Here is a 26820-nt window from a genome sequence, read left to right as displayed (position 1 = left end):
ACAGAGATAACTTATCTGGGAAATTGTATTTAGTTTTTGAACCCAGTTGAAGAAAAAAAAGAGTTTTATGTAATTCACTTACGCAATCTCTTTTTAAGGTATTCAAACGAGTTTTGATGTAAAATTTGTCTGTAATGCTTAAATACAAGAAAAACAGAAGCCACCTACTCTTAATCATTATGGTAATTTTCTGTGCCCAAATAGTCTATTCATATTCATTAGAATAAAATAAAGGAGAATTCTGGAGCTAAGCAAATGGACAGAAGGATGTAAGTATAGGAGGAAGGAAAATTATGTTTGCTCAAAAGTTCACATAAATAATGAGGATAAACATAAAGTATTCAGAGAGGACTTGAATTCTTCCCTGGAATTCTTATTTTGTAACTAAAAAGTGTTAACCTATGAAATAAAGAAGAGACAAAACACTCTTCAAATCCTGCACCAAAGAAAAGGAAGTTGAAATGTTATTTCAGAGTCGGAGAGATCCTCCTCTGGGGAAGAAAATACTCCGGTTGAATACATATTGGGAGTAGCCATGGAAACGAGCCACTCATATCTCCTGCTTTGGGGACCACATAGTTGACCAAAAGTCCTACCTGCTGCTGCTCTTCTGGATCTACCATAGTACCTATGATAAGACCAGCCTCCTCCAGCCCTTCTCCTACTTAATTACTGAGTGGCACAGGATACTAGCACTGAACCTTTCCTATGGGAAATGGGACTCCCTTCAGCAGGTGATTTGACTCATAGACTCACCATTACCTCGGCCAAAGTGTTCTCAGAACGGCACTGTCAGGTGAGACTCCCTATGCATCCTCTCTCCTTCCCATTCTCCTTCACAGGCCAAATCTGCACTGTGGTCTGAAGTTTCTCCTGCTTCCTCTCCTGTTTTCTTAACAGTCTTTTTTCCTCAGTAGATCTCTCCCATGTCTGATCTCAAAGGACCATCTGTTTCTTGGGGAAGCAGAAGTAATGCCCTTTGTGTAAGGAAGTTACATCAGGGAGTGAACACTGGCAGGCAAGATATAGGAAACTATGTCATATGTACATTTTACAGAATAATTTTTTTGTTAATGTCTGTAAATCTCATTATCAGAAAATATCTGATTTTTCCAAGGTCTTTAGAGATAAACTTTAAAGATGGGAATGACATAAATTTAGCATGATTTCTAACTTTAGTTCAGGTGATTTTTTAATGAACTTAAATTAGGGATTTCATTTAATGTGATACAAAACTACTTATATCGAGAGATATATATCCTCATATAGTGTAAAGCTTTCTTTTCAGAATTTCTCTGGCAACTACAAATCTAAGTTCTTGAAAGAAGCACATGAAAATACAATAAATGATGTTGTTCAACAAATTTATCAGTAAGAGATCAGTGAGCCCCTCTATATACTTATATAATGGATACTTACACTCTACAAGTAGATTCTACATTTTTTCTCATCATAAAATCCAATAAAATTAAATCAGTCTTAATGGAAATCTTAGTTTGTTTTATATGACTTGCATCTTTATTCTTTTGTACTTAAAGTGATATATTTATTAGACTAACAGATAAACATGAGAATGTTTATAAGTCCCCTAGCACAAACTCTAAAAAATTCAAATTGCACTAAAATACCCACATGTAAGTTGAGCTAAGACCAAATGACTTCAGACATTTTTAATTATAAGAAAAACAAATCTTGTAGTCTATAATATTGTTATTGATCATGCCATTCAATTATCATAGTACAGTTAGCACGAACTTCTTTTTTATTGATGAACACAATGTTTTTTTGTGGTAGGGAAAAAGACAAATTAAGAGACAGTTAAATCCAGTTAAAGGTTACCTCTTCATCACTGTATACAGATTATTGACCACCCTGTGCAGTCTTTGTTTTGAATAAATTATAAATCAGACATTAGAAAATATGATGCACGGGAGTTCCCGTCGTGGTGCAGTGGTTAACGAACCCGACTAGGAACCATGAGATTGCGGGTTGGGTCCCTGCCCTTGCTCAGTGGGTTAACGATCCGGCATTGCCGTGAGCTGTGGTGTAGGTTGCAGACGCGGCTCGGATCCTGCGTTGCTGTGGCTCTGGCGTAGGCCGGTGGCTCCAGTTCCGATTCAATGCCTAGCCTGGGAACCTCCATATGCCGCGGAGCGGCCCAAAGAAATAGCAAAAAGACAAAAAAAAAAAAGAAAAAAAAAAAGAAAAGAAAATATGATGCAATCGTTGAAAAGGTGTATCATCTAGACCAGTGAGAAGACAGCAATAAGTAAACAAGTTCTATCACCAAAAAAATACTGTACTGTATTGAATAATGCACCACCCCCTCACCACCAAATTTATATTCACTGAAACCTAGGAATGTGAACTTACTTGTAAATACAATTGAATTGCAAATGTAATTAGTTAAGATGAAGTCCTAGGGGATTAGAGTGGCAGCTAAATCCAATGTCTGGTGTCTTTGTAAGAAAAGGAAGAGAGAGATTCAGACACTAACCCACAGGGAAGAAAGCCAGTTGTTAACAGAGGTCGAGATTGAATTGATGCCATTGCAAACCAGGAGTTAAAGGCAACAACCCAGTGGTAGGAAGAGGCAAGGAAGAAGCTTCCCCCACAACCGACAGGGGAATAACGGCCATGTCTACATCTTGATTTCAGACTTCTAGCTTCTACAGCTACGACAGGATAGATTCCTTTTCTGTCAAGCCACCCAGTTCATAGTAGTTTGTTACAGCAGCATGAAGAAACTAATACTGATACTTTTCTACGATAAAAAAATTATTTTAGTCATCAGCAAATATTTCACTCTTAAATTATTCATAGATTATTTTACCAAATTTATAAAATTTATTTTAAAATATGGGACAGTCATGATAATCTGTTACCAGAATACAAAGGATAAATTTTTCTGATGATGATGCAACAACATTATTTTTGAATTAAATGTACTCCTATGAGACATTTTCTGCAACCTGTCACCAAGACTCAAAGTAAAAAAAAATTGCTTATGATTGAATACTAGCATTATCTGTGTATTAAATACACAAGTGTACACATACACTTGTATTTTATTTACCACATTAAATGTAACTATAACAAAAAAGAAATAAAAGAACATTAGCTAAATTAACAATCAGAACATAGTATAAGCAGCCTTTGATATTCTAGTAGCAGAATGTATATGATTATCTTTTTAAAAAGAAAATGTATAGATATTTTTCATAGGTGTTTTAGTTTAAAGAAAAATTAAGCAGATATTAAAGATGCTAAAATTCTCATAGAGCCCCTCTTTTTAATATCTTCCATTAGAGTGGTTTGTTATAATTGATAATCCAATACTGATATATTATCATTAACTAAGGTGTATAATTTAAATTAGACTTTTTTCTTTCTTTTTTCTTTTTCTTTCTTTCTCAGTTCCCTGAGTTTTGACATATGTATATTATCATGTATCCATTATTACAATAACAAATAGAAGGGTTTTATTTCCCTAAAAATACCTTGTGTTCTATTCATTTATCCCTCCAACTCTTCTGAAAAATCTCTGGCAACCACTGATATTTTCAGTATTCCCTATAATTTTGACATTTTCAGAATGTCTTATAGTTAGTATCACACAACAGATAGTCTTTTTAAACTGGCTTCTCTCACTAAAACCATATGAATTTAAAGTATTTGGTGGCTTATTGTGACTCGATAGTTCATATATTATTATCCTTAAATAATATTCCATTGTATGAAGGTACAAGACTTTATTTGCCTATTGAAGGATGTCTTGGTTGCTTCCAATTTGAGGCAATTATGAATACTCTACAAACACCGATGTGCAGGTTTTTCTATATTCGTAAGTTTTCATTTCATTGTAGGTCAATTGCTGTATCATACGGTAAGACTGTATTTAGCTTTGTAATAAATTGCCAAAATGTCTTCCCGAGTGGCTGTATTATTTGCATTCCCACCAGCAATGAATGAAAGTTCCCATTGTTCCACATCTTAGTCAGCATTTGGTATTGTCAGGGTTTTGTGTTTTACCCATTCTGAGATTTATAGTGGTTTCTCATCATTATTTTCATTTGCAATTCTGTCACGAGATATGACATGTTGAACATCTTTTCGTACGCTTATTTACAACCTGTATATTTTCTTTGGTGAGGTGTCTATGGACATCTTTCCGTCCATTTTTTATCAGATTTTTTTCTTGTTGAATTTGGAGAAAAAACTACAGAGAGCCTCATTCTGGCAGCTGTGAAAACAAACAAAAGCTGGGAGTTCCCTTTATGGCTCAGCAGTAATGAATCCGACTAGTAACCATGAGGATGCAGGTTTGATCCCTGGCCTCGCTCAGTGGGTTAAGGATCTGGTGTTGTCACAAGTTGCGGCAAAGGTCACAGATGTGACTTGGATCTGGCATTGCTGTGGCTGTGGCATAGGGTGGCAGTTGCAGCTTCAATTCCACCCCTATCCTGGGAACCTCAATATGCCACAGGCGCAGCCCTAAAAAGCAAAACAAAACAAACAAACAAAGACAAAGCTAAAAACCGGCAGCAGCTGCCATCATCAGCTGAAAGGCTGTTGTGTGGCTTTGCTAGCAAAAACAATAAGCAATTAGGGAAGAGGGGTTTTGGTTTTTTGTTTTGACTTCTAACTGCCTTCTAGATCCCTCTGTTGCCACAGCTTCACAGGAAGTTAGCTGATAATGGTGGCTTTTGCGGTTCTGGAAGGTAAAGCAAACTCAGCAAATTGCAGAGAGGTATTAATGATGTAGTAGTCTATAAACTTTTATCATGTTAGTTTTCAAAGTAATTTGTAATTAAATTCAGTATCATAAAAGGGACTCTCAGAAAGGGTTGTTAAAAAGATGAGAACCACAGTCAAAAATAGACAATTTGTTTTTCTGAAAATGTTTTAACCTTAAAAGGAAATTTCCTCTTATCCAAGAACCTATAATATTAATTATTTTGAATTATTAGTTACTATGCTAAAAAGCATTGAAAAAAAAGATTTTTTAAGAAAACTCATTTCACAATATAACCTAAACTTATATGCAATGTATAAATGTTAATTTGGCTAAACAGCACATGGAATTATATGTATTATAAAAAGCTTCTGTGTTTTGAAGGTGTTTTTTCTTTCAGTGTTTATGAAAGGCAAATTCTTCTATTGGATATACCTAGTGCTATTTAGTTATTTACAAGTGCTCTGTGACACACACCATTCAAAAGCCATTTGTTTCAAAGCCCAACTGTTAAAAATATGTGTATGACATTTATATTCCCACAGGTCCCATACAATTATTATTAAAGTTTATAATTAGATTTTGTCATATTAACACACAAAGAAACTATACAGATGCACAACACAGCATTTATAAACTTATGCAAACATTTCACATTTCCCTGTATGTGTCCAAATAGACAATGATTTAAAATTGTTCAAGGAGTTCCCATCGTGATTCAGCAGAAATGAATCTGACTAGTATCCATGAGGACGCAGTTTTGATCCCTGGCCTCGTTAAGTGGCTTAAGGATCTGGCACTGCCTTGAGCTGTGGTGTAGGTCGCAGTCACAGCACAGATCTGATGTTACTGTGGCTGGGGTGGCTGGGGTGTAGGCCGGTGGCTACAGCTCAGATTTATCCCCTAGCCTGGGAGCCTCCATATGCCACAGGTGTAGCCCTTAAAAGATAAAAAAGTAAAATAAAATGAAATAGTTCAAGCATATTGTTTTACGTCTTTAAAAACCTGGGAATATTTCTGTTTTTCAATTCTCATAATATTGTCTGGATTAATATTTTTTTAAATCTATTTTTTGGTATTGAGATTTTTTTATAATAACACTTTTCAGGAAAATGCCTCAGAAAGGCACCATAATTTTTTTTTTTTCAAGAACAATACAGTAGACATCAACATACGGTTGTTGTTGTGTGTGTGTTTCCTTTATTCCTAGTCTGTTAAGGTTTTTATTCAGGAATGGATATGATATTTTATCGAATATTTTTAAATGTATTATACATTTATATTATCTTTATATTATTGTAATAAATGTGATGTGTTGGTGAAACTATTACATGTTTAATTTAATAACAGAAAATATACCCAATGAACTTGTAGCCAGATGGCTTCAAGGCAAATGCTGAAAGTTTGAGATTGTTGCTGCATATAAGCTATCAAAGGAATGGATAAACTCAGAAAAGAACTAGACAGATTTCAGGCAGAATTGAGATGTAATCTAGAGAGCCCCAAACTCTGGGTGGAAAAATAAAACTCTTATGTTCTCTTCTACCTCTCCAATCAGTGAAAGATTCTCAAATAAAGATACAGCCTGGAGACACAGACAAAATCAAAAGCAAGGGAGAGGGAGTGGGGTGGTTGGGAAGCTTGGGGTTAATGGATAGAAACTGTTGTCTTTGGAATGGATTAGCCATGAGATCCTGCTGTGTAGCCCTGGACAGTATGTCTGGTCACTTATGATGAAGCCTGAGAATGTGCAAAAATGGAATGTGTGCATGTATGTGTGACTGGGTCCCTATGCTGTACAGTAGAAAAAAAATTGTATTGGGGAAATAACTATTAAAAGAAGAAAAAAAAGAGGAGAGTCACTTTTTTTGATAAGATATTTGAAAGAATAAGAATGACATGTAGTAGATCTTTTCATTTGGTCAAAAGAACTTATAAAAGGCGTAAGTTCACGGTTATACTGAAAAAAGATGTACTTAAAGACGTTTAATTGTATCTATAGGGAAATTGATATCTCTAGAAGAATTGTGGGGCTAGATTATGACAAAGAGAATTGATTGGAAACAAATACACAGGAAATCCATGATGTTTTTAAGAAATATATATATTTTTTAAAGTGCAGTGAGCATTAACTGAGCTGGTTCAAGCTGAGAAAAGTTCTCTTCGTCTCTAAATTTCCAGAGGCATGAAGAAGGATGGGAAAGTTGTTTATCTCCAATAAGGTATATTTTACAATTTTCTCTAGAAATGTCCAAGGACAATAATGGAAGAAGAAGAGTGTCCCTAGCGCAAACACAGAAGTCTGGGAGAGTAGTGAGATGGCAAATCAGTGCCAGGAAGCAGAATCAGTGCCTAATAAAATGCACCTCCTACCCCACAGTCACAGAGATCTGGCCTCACTTATCCCACGGGGTCTCAAAATGTTTATGGACCAGTGACTGCTATGTGCCACAGACTATCTAAATAGAAGTTTTTATTGAGGATGTCCTTTCTGTGTTCTACCACTGTCTGTTGAAGCAATGTTCTCTTCCTAGTTTATAAACCTTTGAATCATGAGGAACTAATGCAAAGTAGATATTGATATAGATCCCAAGATCTTAGATTTCAGACATCATGCTGTGACTTGATTAGGGTCTTGGGATGAGTGGGGATGTGTTTTACATGTAGTGAGCTTGTGAATAAATGAGACCCAAAGAGCCCACTGCATTTAGTAGAATTACTGGCTGACATTCTTCACTCTTCCCTATTTCCATAACTCTTGATATATAACTTTGTAGTTTCCTCCATAAGAAGTCAAAATGCACTTTTCCCTTTGACTTTGGAATTGACTTTGGTCAGTAACATGTGGATAGATGTGACAGTGTGCCAGTTCTAAGCCAAGGTACTGATTGTTTACTTGTGCTCTGTACAACATTAAAAGGTGTCTTAGCTTACCCACAGATCCGGGAGAATTAAAAAACTCTTGCTTTGAATCAATGAATTTTTGAATGGTTTATTGTCAATGCTCTCTAAGCAGTGGTTTATTTATCGTGATGGCAGTAGCTAACTGATAGTATGAACCTGAGTGATTCAAATGATGATATAGTTGTAAGAAAATTTTAGAAGATACCCTTAGTTGTTTTCAAAGTGAATGAAATGGTTTATACTCCTCTTAGCAGTCCTATTCAGTTCATGCTTCTCACATCCTTACCAACAATATGTAGTGTTAAAATTTTGTTTTCTTCTTTTTGCCAATCTAATGGAGTGATTAATTAGGACCTATTAATAATGAATGTCCAGGTTTCTAGTGGTTTTCAGCAACTACTATGAATTCACTACCCATATTCATACAATTTTATCTTTAACAATTTGTCTTTTTGTATTAATATGTAAGAATTTTGTGTCTTTTTATATAGTCAAATTTCTGTTCCTTTTTTGGAAATGTGCATTCTAAATATTTTCCTAAGTATGAAGATTTTATTATTACATAGTTAATGAATCATTTCCACATGCAGAAGTATATAATTGCATGTAGTTAAATTTATGATTTATTATTTTTGATTTTTGGTCTTTTAAAAGATCTTAATATTACCACAGTGTCCAAAAGCATTTCTTTATTTTCTTCCAAGTTATTTTTGTAATCTTGCCTTATAAATACACACATTTGTTTGGGTTGAATTGTGTCCCCCTAAAAAATGTGTTTAAATCCTAATTCACATGTGATTTAATTTGGAAACAGGGTTGTTACAGGTGGAATTAGTTAAGCTAAAATGAGGTCATACTGGAACAGGATAGACTCTTAATCCAATATGACTGATGTCCTTATAAGAAGAAGGAAATTTGGACACAGAGACAGAGATAGATCAGGAGAATGACATGTAATGAGGCAGCTGTGAGCCAGGGAACACTAGAGATTGAAGGCCACCACCAGAAGCTATGGAGAGGCAATGAAGGATCCTATCCACAATTTCAGAGGAAGCATGGTCTTGCTGACATTTTAATTTTGGACTGCTAATCTCCAGAACAGTGGGAGATAAATTTCTCTTTTAAAACACCCAATTGCAATTTGGTATGGAAGCCTTAGGAATCCAATACAGACTTGGGTACTGGGAAGTGGGCTTCTGCTGTTATTAACACCTAAAACTATGTAAGTGACTTTGGAATTAGATAATGGGTAGAGCATGGAAGAATTTTGAGGTACATGATAGAAAAGGCATAGGTTCCCTCAAAGATGTTGGCAGAAATAAGGACTTTGGAGGCAGTTCAGGTAAGGGCTCAGAAAACATGAGGAGAGCTGCAGAAAAAGCTTCTACTGTCTTATAGGATACACATATTATCATGAACAAAATGTTGCCAGAAATGTGAATGTTACACGTGCTTCTGGTAAGATCTCCGATGGAAATTAGGAACATGTTATTGGAAACTGAAGGAAAAGTAATCCTTATCATAAAATGGTAGAACTTGGTTGAATTATATAAGTACTTTTTTTGTGGAAAGTAGAATTAAAAAGTGATTAACCTGAATATTTAGCTGAGGAATTGTCCAAGGGAAGTATAGACGGTGCACCCGGCTCTCTTTGCTGTTTTTGGGAAAATTCAAGTGGAAAGAAATAAATTGAGGAATGAACTTTTAAGCAAAAAGTAACCAGCACTTAATAGCTTAGAAAATACTCAGCCTATCCTAAATACAGTAGAAGGGTGGGCTGGATGATCATTTAATAAAGAGGTTAAGTGGGTAATTCCTGAATCCAACTAACCATCTCAGCAAAAGTAGAGATGAGATCATCCGCAGATATTTGAAGAGGGCTCTCAGGTTTGATGCCTTGGATCCCTGAGAACTGCAAGGAAGACCAAGAAGGTTTTAGAAAATACCTTCTTTTGTTACCAATGGAAACAGTGCCAGTATGCACTGAAAGGGAAAGAGATGGCAAGCAATGAAGAAAAACTCAGAGGGAAGAGCCAGAATGCAGAGGTAGGCAGGGCTGCTACTGCCACCTTGAGACAGAAGGTACAGCAGGGAGGGGAAAGGCACTGCTCTGGTCCCCTTGCCCAGGGCTGAGGGACAGAGGGCGTCAGTGGGCCCAGAGGGCAGAGTGTGGAGCCACAGAGGATTTTCTCAGGCCTTGAAATCTGAAGGCATTTGCCAGGCTGGATTTTGGACTTGTTCACATCTGTAACCTCTTTATTCTTTCCAGTTTCTTCCTTTTGAAATGCGAACATCTATCCTATGCTTCCACCATTGTATTTTGGAAGCTGACAACTTGTCTTGTTAGAGGCTTCGCAGGTAGAGAGGAATATTGCCTCATTATGATTCAGATCCTGGGTATCACCCATAATTGATTTAAATGATTTAGATGAGATTTGGGGCTTTAAAGTGATGACATTTTAGATGAGATTTTGCTCTTAGAGTTGATGCCAGAATGCTTAAGTCTTTAGGGGATGTGAGGATGGTGGTGGATGTGTTTGTAAACAAGGGAAGGATATGCATTTTTTCCTTAGGGTGGGCAGGGGTAAATTGTTCCAGGTTGACTTGGGTGCCTCAAAAAATTACGTTGAAGTTCTAACCCCACTTCCTCAGAATGTGACCTTATTTAGAAATAGGTTCATTGTATGGAGTTCCCGTCATGACACAGTGTAAATGAATCTGACTAGGAGCCATATGAATCTGACTAGGAGCCATGAGGTTGCGGGTTCGAACCCTGGCTTCACTCATTGGTTTAGGGATCCGGTGTTGCCCTGCACTGTGGTGTAGGTTGCAGATACGGCTTGGATCTGGCATTGCTGTGGCTGTGTCGTAGGCAGCAGCTGTAGCTCCAAATAGACCCCTAGCCTGGGAACCTCCATATGCTGCGGGTGCAGCCCTAAAAAAAAAGACTCATCATGGACGTGATTAGTTTAGTTAAATTAAAATGAGGACACACTGGAATAGGGTAGGCACTTAATCTAACATTCTAGTGTCATTGTAAGTGGGGAATTGGGATACAGAAAACAAGAAAGACAGGAGAGTGCCTTGTGATGAAAGAGGCAGAGCCTGAGTGATGCAGTTGCCAGCCAAGAAATGCCAGAGGTTGATGGTAACCACCAGGAGCTAGAAGGAGGCACCAAAGGACTTTGCCCAGGGTTTCACAGGGAGCTTGGTCCTGCTCATCTCTTGATTTGGGGTTTCTAGACTTCAGAACTTTGAGAGAATAACTTTTCATTTTAAGCCACTCAGTTGTGGAACTGTGTTACAGCAGCCGCAGAAAATTAAAACAATATTTAATACATCAGATTGTATGTTCAGTTATGGTATGAGGTATAAATCTAAGCTTATCATTATTTTGATGTAAATAGTGTTTTTCTCCAACAGTATTACTTAAAGAGTATATTATAAATACACACACACATTTACCCACCTTCATACACACATACATATTCTTCTCAGTAGAGTAGAATTCTATAAAAACAACTCATTGTTTTACTTTGTGGACTTTTAATAGCATTTTTATAGTCAGTACAATTTTATAATGGGTTTTAATATCCTGTCTCCTCCTACAACTTCAAATATTCTATTTTGAGCCCTTTAATCCTCTATATGAATTTTGGCTTAGCTTAACATATTACGTATCATGGCACAAAATTGGAATTTCATTTAAGCTGTAAGTTATATTGGAGAAAAGAACTTATTTTTTCTATATTTAGTGTTTCTATCCATCAGCCAAGTACATAACTTTATATGTGTGGAAAAGCTTTTATATATTTATAATTCTTCTTGGGTGCCTGTTATCCAATAAAGTTTAATGAGTTTCTTCATTAAGTCTTTTTATTATTATGAAAGTATAATTGATTTACAATGTTTCATCAAGTTCTGTTGTACAACACAGTGACCCAATTATACTGAAAAGTTTGTTCACAGATACTTTGTAGTTTTCTTCCTATTATAATGTGTATATCCTTTGTCTTAGCTCAGACTGCTTTAACAGATTACCATAGGCTGAGTGGCTTAAACAACACACACTTATTCCTCACAGTTCTGGAGGCAGAAAATTCCAAGATCAGGGTGTCAGCAGGTTGAGTACTTGAGGAGTGCCCTCTCACTGGTTTTCTGAAGAGGTGTCTTCTTCTTGTATGCTCACATGGGAGAAATTGAACTTGCTAGATTTCTGGCCTCTTCTCTTAAGGTCACTTATTTCATTCATGAGGTCTCCGCTCCCATGAACAATTCACCTCCCAAACACCCAAACCTCCAAATACCATCACATTGGGATGAAGTTTTCAACAAGTGAGTTTTAAAGGGCACGATCAGTAAACATTATAGTGTTCAGAACAGGTCAGATAATCTTTTATCATTTTTTTTTGTAGGGATCTTTATTAGCCTTAGCCCTATTATTGCCTATTTACTTAAAGTATATGATATTCTGAGCATTGTGTCAGATTTCTTTTTGTTACTAAGTACCTGATAAAACTTTTTTTAACCTTTCGATATGATTATATTTCATTAGTGCATTTCAGACTAAGTATTAACTGGGTGCTTTTAGCATCCAATTTTAGACTCTACATCCTTTGCAAATTGATGTTTGCATTTATTGTGATTATTGACAGATAAGTATTCTATCATCTTCTTTTGTCTCTGATTAAATTTAAACTTTCCTTTTTTCTTAATTGTTCATTAATATGAAAGTTAATTTTTTTCTTTTTTTAGTTTTATTCAGACATAGTTGATTTATAAGGTTGTGATAATTTCTGCTGAACAACAAAGTGATTCAGTCGCGCAAAAACACATATCCATTCTCTTTCAGATTCCCTTCCCACATAGATTATCACAGAATATTTGTAGAGTTCTCTGTGCTTTACAACATGTCCCATGGGCCAGTCATTCCACATACCTCAGTGTGCATATGCCAGTCCCAAAACCCCAGACCATCTTTCCCACCCCCCCTTCGGTCCCCTTTGGTAACCATAAGTTTTTCAAAGTCTGTAAGATTGTTTCTGATCTTTAAATAAGTTCATTTGTATCCTTTTTTTTTTTAGAATCTGTATATAGGTGATATCATATGATATTTGTTTCACTGTCTGACTAACTTCAATTAACTATGATAATTTCTAGGTCCATCTGTGTTGCTGCAAATGATATTATTTCTTTTTTTAATTTCATTTTTTCATGGCTAAGTTTTCCATTGTATGTGTGTAGAATATCTTTATTCATTCCTCTGTTGATGGACATTTAGGTTGTTTTCATGTCTGGGCTATTGTAAATAGTTCTGCTCTCACCACTTCTATTCCATATGGTTTTGGAAATCCTAGCCACAGCATTAAGAGAAGAAAAAGAAATAAAAGGAATCCAAATTGGAAAGGAAGAAAAAAAAATCACTGTTTGCAGATCACATGCTACGATACCTAGAAAATCCTAAAAATGCTATTGGAAAACTGTTAGAGCTCATCAATGCATTTGATAAGATTGCAGGATACAAAATTAATACATAGAATCTGATTGCATTTCTGTATACTAACAATGAAAGATCAGAAAGAGAAATTAGAGAAGCCATCCCATTTACCATCACATCAAAAACAATAAAGTAGGAATAAACCTACCTAAAGTGACAAAAGACCTTTACTCTGAAAACTATAAAATTCGAATGAGAAATCAAATACGACACAAACAGATGAACAGATATGCCATGCTCTTGGACTGGAAGAATCAATATTGTAAAAATTACTATACTACTCAAGGCAATCTGCAGATTCAGTGCAATCCTATCAAGCTACAAATGGCAGAACTAGATTAAAAAAAAAAAACAATTAAGATTTTTGGAAACACAAAAGACCCTGAATAGCCAAAGCAATCCTGAGAAAGAAAAATGGAGCTGCAAGAATCAGGCTCCCTGACTTCAGGATATACTACAAAGCTACAATCATCAAAACAGTATGGTACTGGCACAAAAAACAATCCTGTTTAATGGAATCTATTGAACAGGATAGAAAGCCCAGAAATACACCCAAGCAAATATGGTCAATTAATCTACAGCAGAGGAGGCACAGTATTCAATGGAGAAAAGACAGTCTCTTTAATAAGTGGTGCTGGGAAAACTGGGTAGCTACATGCAAAATAATGAAATTAGAACACTCTCTAACACCATACCTGAAAATAAACTCAAAATGGATTAAAAACCTAAGTGTAAGCCTGGATACTCTAAAACTCTTAGAGGAAAGCATACGCCAAACAATATCTTCTCAGATCCACCTCCTAAAGTAATGAAAATAAAAGCAAAATAAGCAAATGATACCTAATTAAACTTAAAAGTTTTTGCATTGCAAAGGAAACCATAAAAAAAATATAACCCATATAATGGGAGAATATATGTGCAAATAAAACAACTGACAAGTGTTTGGTCTCCAAAATATACAAATTTCTCCTGCAGCTCAATAGCAAAACAACAACCCAATCAATAAGTGGGCAAAAGATATAAATAGACATTTTCCTAAAGAAGACATGCAGGTGGCCAAAAGACACATGAAAATTAAAAATTATATCTTCTTTTGTTAAGTGGCTATTTACATCCTTTAAAATTAATGTTTGTATGAACATTAATAAATTTAAAGTATAAATTTATTATTTCTATTATCTGGATCAATAAAAAAGAACTCAGCTGCTTTAAAGAAAATTATCTCCCTCTCATCTGCTACATCATAAGACAACTAGATATTTATCCTCCAAATTAATCATTAGTATTATTTTACACTCAATGTCTGTTTGGATTTACTGTTAATTCTCTCATTCCCTCTGCTTTATTGTGTCTCTACATATTTCTCCTGTATTCAATATCCTATTTCCTGATACACATTTTTCCCATTCTTTTAGCAAGGGTATGAAAGTGCCAATCCTTTTGTGTTTTTCTCAAATTGTCTAAAATTTACCATTGTAATTAGAAGATAGAATACAAATTGGTAATCCACTGTTTTCAGAACTGGAAAATTCATTCTACTGACTTCAGGAATCTATTTTTGCTTTCGTGAAATCTGTCATTCCTTTAGAGATAATATGTATTCTATTTACTTCCTATCTTTACCTCTGCTGTTGTGCATTTTTACCATAGCATTATATGAGTAAATTTATTTGCTTTCCCCATTCTCAATATTTATTTTGTTTCTTTAATTTGGAATTCATATCTTTCAAAAATTCTTGAAAAATTCTTAAAATATTTTTAATACCTGTAACATTCTTCCTGGTCTTATATTTTGGACATTCTGTTAGATTTATGTTAGACTGTAACATTCTGCTCTCCTTTTCTCTTAACCTCTCACATTTTTAAAAATTTCTTTATTCTTCTACTTTCAGTTTTGTGGAATGTACCTAAGTTTATTGACTAGTTGTATATTTTGTGTGAAAAGTATATGTAATATAAATTATATATGTATTTAATATCAATATATATGAACTCATACACACACACACACACACACACACACACACACACACACACCCCACAGAAGCTAAAAAAAATCAACCCTTTTTGATACTTATAATTATGCTTTATTTCAATTCAGCAAGGAAAATCCAAGGCATTCATAAAAATTATCCCTTTAAGGAAAACTGCTTGAAGGGCAAAAGTGTGCAAATAAAATTAGAAAGCATCAGTTCAGTTAAAGACTGTCTGATTCCCTAACCTTTCCAATCTCTCCCCACCACTGTTTAGCCTGTGGATTCTCAGAGTCATTTTCCACATGCTAATCCTATCCCCATCATTCTCATACAATACAGTCTTCAAGTCTGAAGTAGGTTTGATATTGCAGAGAAGATTTTCTAAGTTCATATATTTTATTACTGCCCTGAACTCGAATTCTGATTTTGTCTCCTGAAATTGAATTGCTGTAACTTAAAGTAACTGTCCTATTTTCTGCTAATTCAGTTGTGAGCAGAAAGCAGCTTGACTTGCCTTAGTTCTTAGCCACAGTCAGAGCAAGATAGGGTAGTGAGAAAGAGAAATAAAGTTTCAATTGGAAAAAATAAAAATCTTTAAAAAAGAAAAAGAAAATTACAGGTAAAATTTCAATTGTGATGCACCTGTGAGGCTTACCTAAGATGATACTGGTTACCTACATACAAATATTACCATTAAAAATGGTCCCTAAAATTCTGAGTAGATTTCACACAGTCTACTTTATAGAACATTCTTCTTAGTAGATCTAGATCCATTTCACACCATTATGTTCATTTTATAATATAAGGCAATTTTAATGTAGTATATGAGATTAACTGCAATGGAATAATCTAGTTACCAGTACTTAAATTTAGTAATTTTAGATGCAGAAAGTAGAATGAATTTAGATCATACAAAATTCAAAAATTAAGCTTTAAGGAATGTACCCAAACTTAGTAATGAACGGTATTTAGTAACATTGAGGCAAATATTTACTATTGTTAAATAATCGGAAATCCATGATCACATAAGAGTGTGTGGACTTTTGGTAAACAGCTCTATCATAGTGATGTAGTAGTCAGTAGAAAATACTTGAACCATGTTAGTTACTGAAAGCACTGCCTGAGTTAGCAAAGCAAAGCACAGTCTTTAGTATCTATGTTGCCATATATTCACACTGAATAAAAACAATTAGGAAAGTAATAAACCTATACTCCATTTAACTTTCACAATGTTGTGTTAATCTCTTAATTTAAGTAATTAACAAAATCATTGAATATGAAAACATAAGGACTAGCTCCCAGTTATTGTGAAATAGAAACTTAAATGCTTATTGTTAATATTGGACTTGATCTAGATCTCAGTTTTATACTACATATACTAATTGCCAACAAGTATATACCTATGAATGCACAGAAAACCTCATAGACTTGAAAGAAAGAGCTTCATTATAAAGTTTTATGGGTTTTTTTGATTGGTTAGTTTTGGGTTTTGTTTTGTTTTTGCCAAGTATCATGTGTTTTTTATTTTTTATTGATTTATAATTTTAGATTAGTTTCAGGTATGTGGCATAGTGATTTAGTATTTTTACAAATTATACTCCTTTAAAAGTTAATACAAAATAATGGCTATAATTCCCTGGGCTATACATCCTGTATCCCATTTTATACATTGTGGTTTATAGCTGTACCCCTGACTTAGGTCTTCTGCTTCTCTTTCTGGGAACCATTAATTTGTTTTCAATATCAGTGAGTCTCTTTCTTTTTTGCGTATACACTCTTTTGTATTACTTTTTAGCTTCCACATATAAGTGATATTGTACGGTTTTATCTTTCTCTGTCTGACTTACTTCACTAAGTATAATATTCTCTAGGTTCATCCATGTTGTTGCAAATGGCAGAATTTTCTTCTTTTTTTATGGCTAATAGTGCAATGTGTGTGTATATATACTGCATCTTCTTAATCCATTTTGTCTGTCACACCTGTCAGAATGGCTATCATCAAAAAATCTATAATGCAGTTCCCACTATGACAGAGTGGGCTAATGATCTGGCTTGTCTCTGGGGGACACTGGTTCGATCCCTGGCCTGCTGCAGTGAGTTAAGGATCTGATGTTGCTATGCTGTGGCATAGGTCATGGTTCTGACTCATCTTCGTTCTCTGGTTCAGGAACTTCCATATACTGCAGGTGTAACTGAAAAAGGAAAAAAAAAATGTCTACAAATAATAGATGTTGGTGAGGATGCAGAGAAAAGGGAACTCTTGTATGCTACTGGTGAGAATGTAAATTGGTGTAGCCACTATGGGAAATAGTATGGAGTTTCCTTAAAAAACTAAAAATAGAACTACTGTATGATCCAGCAATTCATTCCACTCCTGGGTATTATTCAGAAAAAACAAAAACATTACTTTGAAAAGATACATGCACCCCAGTGTTCATAAAACCACCATTTATAGTAGCCAACATGTGGAAACAACGCAAGTGCCCAAGTTCTTTGGGTTTTGATAAGTGAATCATGCCGTGCATTCATCCTTACAGTGTCATACAGGATAGTTTCATCACAAAAACAAAAACAAAACAAAACCAAAATACCAGTGCCTTACCTATTCAATATTCCTTATCTGATTCTGAGCCTCTGACAACCACTGAACTTTTTTTTATTATTAAAGTATAGTTGATTTAGTGTTTCATCAAGTTCTGTTGTGCAACAAAGTGACCCAATCACACACATTTGCCTGTGCTGTATGGTAGGATCTCATTGCCCATCCTCTCCAAATATAACAGTGTGCATCCTCAGAACCCCCAAAATGTCCATCCATCCCACTCCCTCCCCTCCCCCACCTCCAGGAACCTCAAGTCTACTCTTCTTGGCCATGATCTGTTTCTATTTTTTGTTTGTTTGTTTGTTATTTTTAGATAGGATCATCTGTTCCATATTTTAGTTTCCACAAATAAGTGCTGTTTTATGGTATTTGTCTTTTTCTTTCTGGCTTACTTCACTTAGTATGAGAGTCTCTAGATCCATCCATGTTGTTACAAATGGCATTAGTTTGTATTTTTATGGCTGAATAATATTCCATTGTATATATGTACCACATTTATTAATCCATTAATCTGTTGATGGACATTTTGGCTGTTTCCATGTCTTGCCTATTGTGAATAGTACTGCTATGAACACAGGGGTGCATGTGTCTTTTTCAATGAAAATTTTGCCCAGATATATATACCCAGCATATGGTAGCTCTATATTTAGTTTCCTGAGGTACCTCCATACTTTTTTCCATAGTGGTTGTACCAATTTACATTCCCCCCAGCAGAATGTAAATTTCTCCATATCCTCTCCAACATTCGTTATTTGTTGACTTGTTAATGACAGCCATTCTGACTGGTTTTAGTTTCATTCATCAGTGATTTATAGTTTTCGGAGTATACATCTTTAATCTTTTTAGGTAGGTTTATTCCTAGGTATTTTATTCATTTTGAGGTGATTGTAAATGGGATGGTATCTCTCATTTCTCTTTCTGGTCTTTCATTATTAGTATAAATAAATGAAATTGATTTCTGTGTGCTAATTTTATAGCCTGCAACTTTGCCACATTCTTTGGTGAGTACTAAAAGTTTTCTGGTGCTATCTTTAGGGTTTTTTAAGTACAGAATCATGTCATCTGCAAACAGTGGTAATTTTACTTCTTTTCCAATTTGGATTCCTTTTATTTCTTTTTCTTCTCTGCCATTGCTAGGACTTCCAAAACTATGTTGAATAATAGTGGTGAATGTGGACATCCTTGTCTTCTTCCTGGTCCTAGTGGAAATATTTTCCATTTTTCACCATTGGGAATGATGTTAACTGTGGGTTTTTCGTGTGTGTTTTTTATTATGTTGAGATAGGTTCCCTGTATCCCCCCTCTCTGGAGAGTTTTTATCAGTAATTGGTGTTGAATTTTTGTTAAAAGCCTTTTCTGCATCTATTGAGATGATCGTATGGTTTTTGTTCTTCAGTTTGTTGATGTGGTGTATCACTTGATAGATTTGCAGATTCTGAAGAATCCTTGCATCCCTGGGATAAATCCTACTTGATCATGGTGTAGGATCCTTTTAATATATACTTAGATTCAGTTTGCTATTTTGTTGAGGATTTTTCGTCTGTGTTCATCAGTGGTATTTGTCTGTAATTTCCTTTTTTTGTGTGTGGTATCTTTGTCTGGTTTTGGTATCAGGGTGATGGTGGCCTCATAGAATGAGCTTGGGCATGTTCCTTCCTCTGCTATTTTTTGAAAGATTTTCAGAAGCATAGGCATTAACTCTTCTCTGAACTTTAGAATTCACCTATGTATCCCTCGGGTCCTGGACTTTTGTTTTTTGGAAGGTTTTTATCACATATTCATTTTTGTTACTTGTGAGTGTTCTGTTTATATTTTCATTTTCTTCCTGCTTCAGCCTTAGTAGGTTTTGCCTTTGTAAGAACATGCCCATTTCTTCTTGGTTGTCCATTTCATTAGCATATAATTGCTTATAGTATTCTCTTATGATCCTTTGTATTTCTGTAGAGTCAGTTGTGATTTCTCCTTTCGCATCTCTAATTTGATTGATTTGAACCTTCTCCCTTTTTTCTTGATGAGTCTGGCTAAAGGCTTATCAGTTTTGTTGATCTTTTCAAAGAACCAACTTTTGGTTTGATTGATCTTGTCTATTGTCTTATTTGTCTCTAATACATTTATTTCTGCTCTGATCTTTATTTCTTTCCTTCTGCTAATTTTGTTCTTTGTCTGTTTTTCCTTATCTAATTTTTTAGGTGCAAGTTTAGGTCATTTATTTGAGCTTTTTCTTCTTTCTTAAGGTAAGATTGTATTGCTATAAACTTTCCTCTCAGGATGCTTTTCTGTGTCACATAGGTTTGGTGGTGTTGTATTTTGGTGTCATTTGTCTGCAGGTATCTTGTGATTTCCTCTTTTATTTCTTCAATGATCCATTGGCTGTTCAGTAGCATATTTTAGCTTCCAAGAATTTGTGTTTTTTGCTATTTTTTTCTTGTAGTTGATTTCCAGTCTCATAGCATTGTGGTCAGAGAAAACGCATGGGATAATTTCAACTTTTTTAAATTTACCAAGGCCTGGTCTGTGACCCAAAATATTATATATCCTGGAGAATATTCCATGTGTACTTGAGCAAAATGTATGTTCTGTTGCTTTGGGATATAATGTTCTATAAATATCAGTTAAATCTATCTGGTCTAGAGTATCATTTATGGTCTGTGTTTCCTTGTGGATTCTCTGTCTCTTGATGTTAGTGGGATGTTAAAGTACCCTGCTCTTATTATGTTTCTACCAGTATCATTTATGGCTCTCAGCAGTTGCCTTATATATTGAGCTGCTCCTGTTAGGAGCATAAATATTTAAAATTGTTATTCCTTCTTCTTGAATTGATCTTTTAATTATTAGAGAGTGTCCTTCTTTGACTCTTGTGATTTTCTTTATTTTGAAGTCAATTTTGTCTGATATGACTCTTGCTAACCCTGTATTTCCTTTGATTTCCATTTACATGTAATAACTTCTTCCATCCTCTCACTTTCAGTCTCTATGTGTCCTTGGATCTAAAGTGGGTATCTTATAAATAACATATATATAGGTCTTGTTTTTTATCCAATCAATACGTCTATGTCTTTTGGTTGGAGCATTTAATCCATTTACATTCAGTGTAATTATGGATAAGTATGTATTATTGCCATTTCTTTACATCCTCTAGCTCTTTGTTAAACATTTCTCGTAACCTCTCCATCTGAATTTTTACTCTGGGTCTTTTTTTTTTTCTTTTTCTCTTCCCTTCTTTTGTTGTCTTCTGTTGTGATTTGCTGACTATGTTTAGTTTCATGTTTGGATTAGTTTTATGTTTCTTGTGTGTGTCTATTGTACTTATTATTTTAGTTTGTGGTTCTCCTATTTTTGAGTCCATTTTTGATGTTCTACATTTGTGTTCTCCTCATCTCATGTCTGCAAGTTTTGATATCATTTTTTCTGATAGGTAATTTTCTACATTTATCTTTGTCTTTACCACTGATTTTTCTCTTTCAAAATTTTCTTGTTTCTAGTTGTGGCTTTTTCCTTTCTGCTTAGAGAAGTTCCTTTAGTAGTTGCTGTAGAGCTGGTGTGTAGTTGCTGAATTCTTTTAACTTTTGTTTGTCTGAAAAGCTTTTGATCTCTCCTTCAAATCTGAATGAAAGCCTTGCTGGGTATATTATTCTTGGTTCTAGGTTCCTTTCCCTCATCATCTCAAATATATCTTGCCACTCCCTTCTAGCTTGCAGAGTCTCTGCTGAAAGATCAGCTGTTACCTTTATGAGGGTTCCATTGTATATTATTTGTTGCCTTTTCCTTGTTGCTTTTAATATTTTTTCTTTGTATTTAATTTTTGTCAGTTTGGTTAATATGTGTCTCACTGTGTTTCTCTTTGGGTTCATCCTGTGTGGGATCCTTGGTACTTCCTTGACTTGAGTGAGTGTCTCCTTTCCCATATTAGGGAAATTTTCAGCTATAATCTCTTCAAATATTTTCTCTCGCCCTTTTTCTCACTCTTCTCCTTCTAGAACCCCTATGATGCGAATGTTGGTGCATGTACTGTTGTCCCAGAGATCTCTTAGGCTCTCCTCAGTTCTTTTCATTATTTTCTCTTTTTTTTTTTTCTGTGGCAGTTATTTCCACCACTCTGTCTTCTACATCACTTATTCTTTCTTCTGCCTCCACTATCCTGCTTTTAATTCCTTCTACTGTATTCCTCATTTCAGATATTGTGGTATCCACCTTAGTTTTCTTGTTCTTTAGGTCCTCTAGCTCTTTGTAAAACATTTCTCGGAACCTCTCCATCTTTTTCCAAGGTCTTGGATCATCTCTACTATCATCACTATTAATTCCTTTTCAAGTGGATTACCTATCTCCTCTTCATTTAGTTGTTTCTGTGTGTTTTTGTCTTGTTTGCCTGGTTTGTCATCTCATAATGGTTAACTTTCTATATTTATTGTCCCCTTTATGACAGGTATGTATATGCCACATTTTTTGCCTTGTCTTGAAGTTCACAGAGATGTTAGTAGCTCATGTGTATCTAGAGCACATGATGGGAGCTCCCCTGAAGCTGCATGACTGTTATTGATGGGGTCCATGTGAATGTTGATAGTGGTTCGTGGTTCACAGGATTGCTTTCTTGGCAGTGAAGTCAGGTCAGGACTGGCTCCTGTGATTCCTCTTGCTCCCAGGCAGCTCTCAGAAAAGTTTTCTATGATAGGCAACATCAGCAATTGATCCCACAGTCCCTCCCTTTGACAGGGAGGTTCTAGGGATTGCTTTCTGTAGCTGGGAGGGCAGGGACCTCTCTGTAGTCACTCCCTTTGTTTGTCCAGTCTAGGAAGCATTCTCTGTAGCCCCAAGGGTAGAGACTACTCCTTAACTGTTGCTAAAAGGCTTTCTCTGTAGCTGAAAGGCCTGCACATTCCAGTGGTCCCCTGGTTGAATGTTGGCCAGGATCATAGAACTTGTGCTTTTTCTGAGATCACTGCATGAACCCACTAGGCTGTTTGCGTCTCCCAGGCTATGTGCATTGTTTCCAGGTTCACTTTGCTCTTTCACTGAGCCTTTTGGGGTTTTCCACCTGCGCAGCTGGCCTCTTTCAATTCCCAAGATCATTCGTGCTGTTTCTAAGTTCTCTTTCTCCATCTCCTATGCAGATTATGGCTCTTCGCCTGTCCACTAGGCCTTTTGTAATTCTCAGGACCTTTTGTGTTGTTTCCTGTATTCTTTGTGCTTCTTGCAAGATACTTTTCACTGCCATCTAGGCAATTCATGGTTCTGACTGCCCAGGAGGCCCCTTGCAGAACCCAGACAATCCCTACTGTTTCGCAAATCACCCTCTGTCCCTTTGGCAGATTGAGGCTCTTTGCCCACCCCAAAGGCACTTTTTGGAGACCAATCCTCTGTGCTATTTCAGAAATAACTTTTTCTGTCCCCTAGGAAACCTGTGGGTTTCTGTCAGCTCAGGAGGACCCCTGCAGAATTCTGGACAGTCCGTGCTATTTCCAAAAACCCCTTTTATCTCCTAGGCACACACATTACGGGTCTGCACTCACCCAGAAGGCCCCTTGTGGACAGCCAGGAGCTTTCCCTGTTTCCCAGGTAACTTTCTCCATCCCAGTATGAGATCGAGGCTCCATACCCTCCCCAGAGAGCACTTGTGGGATCCTACCATCTCACACTGTTTCAGAAATAGATTTCTCCTCCCTCCAGGAAATTTGGAGGTCTCCATAATCTCAGGAGACCTCCTGCCAAATTCCGGGGCCTCCATGCTATTTCCAAAATCACATTCTGTGTGCTAGGCTGATTGCAGTCTGTACCCTCTGGGAGGCCCCTTGTGAACTTCCAAGGACTTTCCTTCTTTCAAAGGTAACTATCTGTACCCCAGTAAGGAGGTCGCAACTCTGTACCCTCACCAGGGGGGCACTTGTGGAATCCTGCCACTCTGCAGGAGACATAGCTTTCTCTGCCCCCTAGGAGAGCTGGAGGGCTCTAGCAGCTTAGGAGGCCTCCTGCCAAGTTCTGGGCCCTCCCCATTGTTTCCAAAATTGTGATCTGTGTGCTAGGCCAATTGTGAGTCTGTACCTGCCTGAAAGGCACTTGTCCACTCCCAGGAGCATTCCCTTTTTCCAAGGTGGCTTTCTCCAGCCCAGTAGGGAGATTGTGATTCTATGCCTGCCCCAGAGGAGACTTGCAAAATCCCGCCCCTTTGCGTTCCTTCAGCAGTAACTTTCTCTGCTCCATTGGGAATCCAGAGGTCTGGGAGCTTAGGAGATTTCCCGCTAAATTCCAGGTCGTCTGCACCATTTTCAAAAACACCTTCTTTCCCCTAGGGAAATCGGGGCTATCCACCCACACCAAGGGCCGTCTATGATCCCCTGAGCCTTCTGAGCTCTTACAGCAGTCACTTCAGTGTTTCCCCACCCAGCTGCTGGCTGGGGCTATGTGGACAGCATTATTTCTCTGTTCCCTCCATCTGCTCAAAGGCTTTCTTCTGCTTGCTCTACTTTCTCTGTAGTCTCAAGAGCTGTGGGCTGCTGAGCAGCCACTGCTCAAGGGTAAAACCTGGAGCTGGGGCTATTGGGGTCTTGCAGTCTGAGAGTGCTCATGGGGGTAAGGGTATGATGGTGGATCCCACACCCTCTCTCAATCTCCACCTAACAATGGTGTCTAGCCTCAAAGCCTGACCAGAATTCCTCAGCTCACAACTTCAAATGTGGTTATTCTAGACTCGAATCACTCCAGGCTGTCTGTCTCCACGCTACCCATTCTAGTTTTTCTCCAGGTTGCCAGACCCAGTTTTCTGTCTGAGTCTGATCCCCAAAGGTGGACTTGCAGTTCCTGGCCCCTGTCCACCCCTGCTTATGGTTGGAAGGTGCAGGGTGATGACACTGACTGTAGAGAAGCATTTCCATTTCAACTGCTTTATTCCAACTGCTTTGTTCTCCTGCAGTGTTCCCAAGTTCCTGTCTGGGCTGGGCTCCTTGCTGGTGTGGGGACTCCTCAGGGTGCAGAGTTTCCTTGTTTGTTCTTCCTCCTTTCCCAGCTCCATGCCAGGGGCGAGGGGTGAGGGGCAAGGGTGCTGCCCTGCTTTGTTTCTTGTTTTCTCTTCTTTCATGTGTCCTGCCCAGTTTCGTGAAGATGTTCATTCTCTATTGGAATCTTGGGTTCTTTGTTCAGCCTTCAGCAAGTTCTTTTGGGTAAATAGTTCGACATATAGGTGTATTTTCAATGGATGTGTGATTTGTGGGAGTAAGTGATCCTCACATCCTACTTCTCCACTGCCATCTTCTGTCCCCTCAACCACTGAACTTTAGTTACCATAGTTTTATCATTTCCATGTGCCATATAATTTAAATCATCTCATACATGGGCTTTCCAAGTTGGCTTATTTCAGTATCAATATGCATTTAAAATTCATCAATGTCTCTTTATAGTGAGGTAGCTCTTTTTTTTTTTTTAATTGCTGAACAGCATTCATTTGTATGGAGACACCACAGACTGTTTATCCATTGACCTACCTATTTATTTTGCTATAAATATTCATGTGCAAGTTTTTATGTGGGTACAGATTTTCAAATGAGTTGGGTGTACACCTAGAGAACAGTAGCGAGATTGCACGGTAAGACTATGTTTAGCTTTGTAAAAATCTGCCACAGTGGTTGCACCATTTTTGATGTCCACTAAGTAATAAATGAAAGTTCCCATTTGCTCTGCTTCCTTGCCAACAATGAGTATTGTCCTTGTTTTTGGATTTTGATCATTTGTGCAGTTTGTAGTGGATTTTGTAATTGGCTTAAATTTGAAATTCACTCATTACAAAAGATATTGAGCATAATTGTATATGCTTATTTTTCATCTTTCTGTATTCTTTGGTGATGTGTCTCTTCAGATCACTTGGCCACATTTTGCAATGGGCTGTTTGCTTTCTTACTACTGAATCTTTTTTTTTTTTTTTTTTGGCCTCTCCAGTAGCATGTGGAAGTTCCCAGGGCAGGAATCAAATCCAAGCCAGAGTTGCAACCTATGCCTCAGCTACAGCAACGCTGGACCCTTAACCCACTGCGCCATGCCTGGAATCAAACCTGCGCCTTTGCAGTGACCTGGACCACTGCAGTTGGATCCTTAGCTCACTGTGCCACAGCAGGAGCTCCATTATTGAATCTTAATGATTTGCTGTGTAATTTGGACACATGTTCTTTGTATTTTTCAAATTATTTTCTCCCAGTCTTTACCTTATCTTTTTGTTTCTCTTAATAGTGTCTTTAGCAGAGCAGAATATTTTAATTTTTATAAAGTCTGAAGTGTTTTTTTTGTGCATATTGATTTCTACTTTCCCAGCCTCGTTTGGTTAAAAAGACTACCCTTTCTTTATTAAGTCACTTTTATTCTTTTGTAAAGGATTAATTGATTATATTATTGTAGGCCTTTTCCGGGCTCTCTGTTCTTTTTCATTTATCTGTGTGTGTATAGCCTTATCAGTATCATGCTAATTACTGTAGTTTTACAATAATCTTAAAGTCAGGTAGATTGAAACTCCTTCTCCAGTATCATGTTTGCTATTCCATGTCTGTGCCATTCCACATAAACTTTAGAATCAGTCTGTCAAATAGCAACAAGAAAACTCACGGCAATTTTGATGGAAATTATATTAACGTACAGATGATTTGGACAAAATTGACATCTTAACAATATTGCACCTTCCAATCCATGAACACAGAATCTTACCCTTTATTTAGATGTTTTATTTCTTTCATCAAAATTTTGTGGTTTTCACATATAAATAATACACATATTTTTTAGATTTATACCTAAGTATTTCTTTGATTTTTTTTAAAGCTATGTTAAAAACAGATTAAAAAAAAGAAAAGCAAAAAAAACTCCTAATTCCAATTGTTTATTGCTGGGCTGTAGGAAAGCAACTGACTTTTTGTATATTAACTTTATAGCCTGTGACTTTCTTTTACTCGCTTATTAGTTTCAGACTTTCTTCGTTGACAATGAAGTCTCATGTCAGCTGCAACAGTTTTTTTTTTTTCTCCTTTCCAATCTGTTTACCTTTTATTTGATTTTTTTCTTTAATTGTACTTGCTGTGACTTCTGGTATAATATTGAATGGGTACAATGAGTGGGACAGCCTTGCCTTTTCCTCAGT

Source organism: Phacochoerus africanus, chromosome 7, assembly GCF_016906955.1.
Source record: "Phacochoerus africanus isolate WHEZ1 chromosome 7, ROS_Pafr_v1, whole genome shotgun sequence".
NCBI classification, from domain to species: Eukaryota; Metazoa; Chordata; class Mammalia; order Artiodactyla; family Suidae; genus Phacochoerus; species Phacochoerus africanus.
The sequence above is the reverse complement of the archived record's forward strand: the minus strand, read 5'-3'. Positions refer to the sequence as shown.